At 45.5% G+C, this 7274-nt stretch overlaps 1 non-coding gene across 1 annotated transcript; it reads left to right on the top strand.

Moving 5' to 3' along the window:
- Positions 1 to 1377: 1377 nt before the first annotated feature.
- On the top strand, positions 1378 to 1451 carry Trnal-caa. The gene has a single exon. It is a non-coding gene; the product is annotated as a tRNA-Leu (tRNA).
- The last annotated feature ends 5823 nt before the right edge of the window (positions 1452 to 7274 follow it).

Raw genomic sequence — 7274 nt, 5'->3', positions numbered from 1 at the left:
GGTTTGCTCTACATAAATGCTGTAACGGTCGTGAGCGTTAGTTACCTTTGAAATTGGACGTGGTGAGTTGATGTTAGTCCAGAATGCGTTTAAGCCGACAAAGATACCACCGTCAACACCTCACTGAGTTTGAACGAGGTCCTGTAATAGAACTACGAGAAACTAGGTGTCCCGTATATGATATTGCAGAAACTCTTCATAGAAATGTAGCCACTGTACATGATTGCTGACAGCGGTCGCAAGATGACTGGGTTCCGCACGACCACGTGGCATTACCAAGAGGGAAGACCATCGTGTTCGGCTTGTGGCTCTGGCACATTGTACTGCATGTACGGCAGCAATTTGAGCACCAATTGGCGCCACATTGACACTAGAATCTGTCACAAGTCATTTACTTCAGGGTCAAGTCCGAGCTAAACGGCCTGTAGCGTGCACTCCAATGAACTCAAACCACCTCCATTTACGACTTCAGTGGTGTTAAGCGAAAGATCTTTGGAGGGCAGAGTGCAGGTTTCTTGACTTTCGTGATGAAACCCATTCCTGCCACGGTGCCAGTGATGGCCGTGTGTTGATTAGAAGGAGTGCAGTCGAGGGCCTGCAACCAGCCTGTCTGTGTGCTAGACACCCTGGACTTACACCTGGAATTTCTACCTTTTGTGCTGCCATTCATGAACAGCATTCCAGGGGGTGTTTTCCAACACGATAATGCTCACCCACGTACCGCTGCTATAACTTAACAAGCTCTAGAGAGTGTGGACATGTTGCCTTGGCCTGCTCAGTCGCCAGCTCTGTCTCCAACCGAGCACATATCGGACGTCATCGTACCATATCTGCAACGTCATCCACAAACAATTACTGACCGATCATGTGCAAGAGGTATAGAACTCCATCCTACAAACTGTCAACCGGCACATGTACAACACAATGCATGCACGTTTGCATGCTTGCATTCAACGTTCTAGAGGTTACAGCGGTTATTAATGTACCATCATTTCATATTTGCGATGAATTATCTCGCACTTAAATTAAATTGTGATCTTGCTTTGAGGGAAGGCGAATTGTCGGCTTCTGTTTAGTAGGAGAATTCTGGGAAAGAGTAGCTCATTTAGAAAGGACACCGCATACCGAACACTTGGGCGATCAATTCTTGAGTACTGCTGGTACACTTGGGATCACGGATTAAAGGAAGACATTGAAGAAATTTAGAGGCTTGCTGCTAGATTTGTTACCGGTAGTTCCTATCACCGAGCGAGTATTACAGAAATGCTCCATGAACTCAGTTGGGAATACCTAGCGGGAAGAAGACATTACTTTTGCGAAACACTGCTGAGAAAGTTTCCTGGCAGAAGTAGAGCTGTGAGGACGAGGCGTGAGTCGTGCTGGGGTAGCTCAGCTGGTAGAGCACTGCCCGCAAAAGGCAAAGGTCCCGAGTTCGAGTCTCGGTCCGGCACACAGTTTTAATCTGCCAGGAAGTTTCACTGCTGAGAAAGTTTCGGGACCTGGCATTTATGACAGACTGCCGAACGATCCTACTCCACCGTCACACATCCCACGTAAGAACCGCGAAGGAGAGATCAGAGAAATCAGAGCTCGCACGGAAGCTCCATTTGCGAGTTGGACAGGAAAAGTGCAAGTAGTAGTACAAGGTACCCTCTCCACCATGCATCATGTGATTATGGTGGCTTGCGGGAATTTATGTAGATGTAAATGTAGATCTGAGAACAGAGTAGTTTAATGGAATGTTAAATGTAGAAAAGTAACTGTGGTAGTAACTGCAAATTGCAACATCAGTTGATAGATGATGTTTCGTGCAAAAGAATGTCTTTGAACTAAAATGCAAATTCACCTGGTGAATATAATCAAAACTGCTTCACCATAGCCAAAATTACCATCATAATCGTTATCAGCCTCACTGATATTCTTTTAATATCAAATTCAAAAGTTTCCTCTCAGTTCTGTGCTCCATTACTTCTTAGTATCTGCTTTATCATTTATCTCCATATCTGCCTCACAGCGCGCATCTTGCTGGTCTGTCATTGCTGTCTTTAAGCATGTGTACATCTACATCTGCAACAATAAATGCATTTCGCAGACCACTCTGTAGTGCTTAGGAATTTCTTTTCTGTTCCAAAATGGTTCAAATGGCTCTGAGCACTATGGGACTTAACATCTCTGGTCATCAGTCCCCTAGAACTTAGAACTACTTAAACCTAACTAACCTAAGGACATCACACAACACCCAGTCAACACAAGGCAGAGAAAATCCCTGACTCCGCCGGGAATCGAACCCGGGAACCCAGGCGTGGGAAGTGAGAACGCTACCGCGCGACCACGAGCTGCGGACTTTTCTGTTCCATTAGCGTACTAATCGAGGGATAAACGATTCTCTAAATGCCTCTGTACACGCCCTAATCTCTCTTTCCTTATTCTCATGATCCATACACGGGCTTATACGATGGTGGAAGTCACTGAGTATTCTTCGAATATGGGTTCTCTAAATTAACCAACAGGTTCTGAGAGAACTAAGTCGTCTTTCATCCAAGGATACCCATTTAATTTTCCCGAGAATTTGTGTTACATATTTTTATGGGCTAGAGGACCTTTTACGACCAGAGCTATGCATCTCTAAATTCTTTCGATGTTAGTTCTCATGCTTACTATTGATATGGGTGCCAATCAACAGAAAAATACTGTAGAAACGGTCGCAATATGGTCTTGTAAGTGATTTCCTATGCAGACACTATGCATTTTCACACAACCCATGCATCAAAAGTAAGTCTTCCTCTGCCTTTCCGTAATTCTCATTTTAGGTGATCTTTCCATTTCATATCGCATTTTGGTATTGCACCCAAATCCTTATGTGATGTGACGTGCGCAATATAATCTTGTAATCAGATGCTGTTGAGTTCTTTCTATTTCTGATAGCATTATTTTCAACATACTTGACTATGGTGATGCTATTCTCCAAAGGCTTTCGTGCGAAAGCTCACGCAGTTTAGAATTGGAGACGAACGCTCGTGCGCGATATGTTTGTGACGTACGCAGTTTCGAACATATCACTCCTGCCTACGTGAGTGCCGGTAAGCTTAGAGACTATCGAACCCTATGTCTGCTCTATCGTCTTCTCAATCGTTGCACTCCTTGGCATTTAAGTTCTACTCTTTTACTACCACCTGAACAGCACAGCAGAAATACTCATTCTGAATAATGTAAAATCGTCTCTGTACGATCACATGGTAGCACCATGATCCCTAAATCATTTTCTGTATCAGGAACCCGACTTTGGATCAATCTTCCTGAAAAAGTCACAGACATTAAATTCTTTCAAAAGACAATTAACATTTAACGGCCACCTCCAATCACATGTTGGCAGATTTCTTTATTTAAATTCTGTTGTTTCCTAACAGCCACTGACACTGTCATTTCAATCGTGTCCTCTTTCTTTATCCTTTCCGCTTCCATAATATGAAACATGTATTGAAATATGCTATACTAGTCTACATAACTTTGAACGCCCTTTGCTACTGTTATCATTACTGTTATAAGTATCAACTATAACTTTCTTTATTAATGTCATTTCCTATCATCATTATCAGTATCAATCAGCATTATTATTATTATTATTATTATTATTATCATTACACTACTAGCCATTAAAATTGCTACACCACGAAGATGACGTGCTACAGACGCGAAATTTCACCGCCTGGAAGAAGATGCTGTGATATGCAAATGATTAGCTTTTCAGAGCATTAACACAAGGTTGGCACCGGTGGCGACACCTACAACGTGCTGACATGAGGAAAGTTTCCAACCAATTTCTCATACACAAACAGCAGTTGACCGGCGTTGCCTGGTGCAACGTTGTTGTGAAGCCTCGTGTGAGGAGGAGAAATGCGTACCATCACGTTTCCGACTTTGATAAAGGTCGGATTGTAGCCTATCGCTTGACAACGGCGAGAACGAGCACAGACCAGTGCGGTACGTATATCGGCAGGCGGCTCCGGAAAGAGGGAGATGAGGCGGCCACCGGCAGCGCACGTGACTGCCAGCCTCTGCGCGTGCGTCGAAGCTGTTGGTTCTTTGTCCGACAGGTGGCGTAGCTGCCTCTGCAGCATATCTGCGCTCCTGGTTACCGACTATGTCGCTTTCACGCCTGCGCAGTTTCTTCTCAAACTGTCACAAATACGAGGCTACGGTCAAAGCCTCATAAGTGTGTTCGCCGTACATGAAGATGTCGGTCAGTTGCGTCGTCGAAATATTGTGAAACTTTGACGACATCCAACGTCTCCCCCGAGAACCATATTTACAACTACTCCAACGCGAAAGCCTCAAGCAACACATATTGCTCTGCGCCACACTCGAATCCTACCACCAGCTCTTACCATCTGAAATCGCAACTTGTATGAGCAGGCCACGGTTTTCCAGTCGGCTGCGGTCCAACTGATGTGATCACGAGCCCAGTATAGGCGCTGCAGGTGATATCATACTGACAGCAAAGGCTCTCGAGTCCGTCGTTTGCTTCCACAGCCCATTAACCCCAAATTTCGACTCACTTTCCTAACGGATATATTGGTCGTACGTCCCAAATTGATTTCTGCGATTATTTCACTCAGCGTTGCTTCTCTGTTAGCACTGACATCATTACTCAAACGTCGCTCTCGGTCGTTAAGTGAAGACCACTGTGTTGTCCGTCGTGAGAGGTAATGCGTGAATACTGGTATTCTCGGCACACTGTAGATCTTGGAACATTGAATTCCCTAACAATTTCGGAAATGAAATGCCCATGCGTCTAGCTCCAACTATCATTCGGCGTTCAAAGTCTGTTAATTCCAGTCGTGCGGGCATAATCATGCTGGAAACATTCTCACTTTAATCACCGGATAGCAAATGACAGCTCCGTCAATGCACTGCCTTTTATACGTAGCTGCGTATGTGCATATCGCTGTCCCATGACTCTTTGTCAACTATGTGTAAGTATGCCCTCAGAGCTTCAACTGTCCTCGTGATACATCACACATTTTGGATCTCCCACGAACCGTAACTTGGTCATAAGCAACAATTCTTCCCGTAATTAGAATGCCAGATTTTCAGTTGTCAACAAGTTGTCCACATACATTAACACCTAACCTCCCCCACATACGTTTCACGTACCCACCTGCTTTACCTAAAAAAAAGAAGAGTAAGTTGATCAGTTAGTTTCCAGTTGGCGCCTGTGACTAAGTAGCAGAACGGAGGGTTAGAAAATTATCTTTTTCTGCGTTTTTCCGCAGTTTCATTCTTACATTCCGTGCGTGTTATTGTATAAGGGCGGGGGGGGGGGGGGGGTGACAAAGTTTCGTTTCGAAGGCCGTACAGTCCAGAATCGGTATGGCAATATGGAAAATCGCCGTGACCGTTAAGGTAATCATCCCACCGACGCAACAGGTTTGGTAGCAAATGGTTCAAATGGCTCTGAGCACTACGCGACTTAACTTCTGAGGTCATCAGTTGCCTAGAACTTAGAACTAATTAAACCTAACTAACCTAAGGACATCACACACATCCATGCCCGAGGTAGGATTCGAACCTGCGACCGTAGCGGTCGCTCGGTTCCAGACCGTAGCGCCCAGAACCGCACGGCCACTCCGGCCGGCGTTTGGTAACAAATCGTGTCCTAATGGATGAAGTAGTCCGTAACTACCTACTGCGCGTTCTCATTCGATACGAGTCCTCTACTCTTCAAATCCTTTTTTAGGCGACCAAAGGCGTGATAGTCGTATGGTGGGAGTTCAGGACTACAGGGTGGGTGTCGGAGTGCCTCACACTTGAGTTGGCGTAACATACACGTTTCGACATTTGCGATATGGTGCGTGCGTTGTTATGAAGCACAGCTCGAGTTGTCGCAGTTTCCCCATTTCGCAACGGTGGTTTTCGACAGACGTCCTGCCCCGTACCAATTTTCATTCTCCGATGGATGTGTACATCTGTTTTTCCTTCGGCAGCGAAGAAAAGAATAACTGCATGATGGTGCTGTTTGGACGCACTCGATGGTAAGGTGACCATAGTTCATGTTTCCACATTTACGGCACTCACGCCAGAAAGACACGAATGCCACACTAATCCCCTGACTGTTGGTCGGTGCATGTAAACCCGCATCGGAATCGCGCTGCGTTGCATCCACGCTGCAGCAGCACCCTGAAACGGAATTTTTTGGGTCGTTCTTTGTATTTTAAATGAGTAATCTCGATTAGCAATAATTTTAGAGCGTGGACTCTCAGTCTTGACCACAGATGTTATTTCTTTTGAGCGGACAGCTACACATCTCAGCAAGGCGTCAGTCTCAGTTGATGACACGTCAGGTAGGTAGCAAATTACATATGTCACTCTCTTTCTATGCTTTTTAGTTAGTTCCTCAGTTAGTAGCAGACGCAGAAGGAGCTGGCCACTATGGCTAGAAAAAAGGAATAAAAGTGAGATAGTCTTAATACTTTCATCCTTCTTTACGTCCTCTACATTACTGCAGTTGACGTGTCACTGAGCACATTTGTACTGTGCATGCAGTACACGTGAGGTGCCTAGTTGTTTCCACTGCTCTGTGTGGAATACATAAGTTCTTGTACACTTCACTAACCTGCTGTCTTCCTGATGATGATGTCCACAGCGTAGATAACAGCACGCAGGTCGTGGATTCTTTTTCTTGAGGCTGAAATTAACTTCACAAGGAACTGCTGCTACGAATAAACTATAACTAAATGGCTCTGAGCACTATGGGACTCAACTTCTGAGGTCATTAGTCCCCTAGAACGTAGAACTAGTTAAACCTAACTAACCTAAGGACATCACAACCATCCATGCCCGATGCAGGATTCGAACCTGCGACCGTAGCGGTCTCGGGGTTCCAGACTGCAGCGCCTAGAACCGCACGGCCACTTCGGCCGCAAAAACTATAACTCATTTGGGATGTGTTGTGTACATAGTTCCGCGTAGTCAGCGCGTACACAAGTTTCCCACTAGAGCGCGCCCCGCTAAGCACAACAGCGCAGGCGCAGCGCTCGTCCGTCTCCGCACTACGAGATGGCGCTGTCATAGAGACGGACCAAATTCTGCTTCCGCCGATCCGCTTATTAATATGTAACACAGCCAATGAGTGTGCTGCTAACGTAGAACCTTTTCTCCTCGCGGATCGCACTCGCGCAGTGATACCTAAACGCGCGAGGTATTATAACGAGTGTACAGACCTCCGATCAGTCAGTCTGCATTAGTCTGCATTTGTCTGTACCAGTCTATAGTCA

The sequence above is a fragment of the Schistocerca piceifrons genome, chromosome X (assembly GCF_021461385.2).
Source record: "Schistocerca piceifrons isolate TAMUIC-IGC-003096 chromosome X, iqSchPice1.1, whole genome shotgun sequence".
Lineage (NCBI taxonomy): Eukaryota > Metazoa > Arthropoda > Insecta > Orthoptera > Acrididae > Schistocerca > Schistocerca piceifrons.
This window is presented reverse-complemented; position numbering and strand designations above follow the sequence as displayed.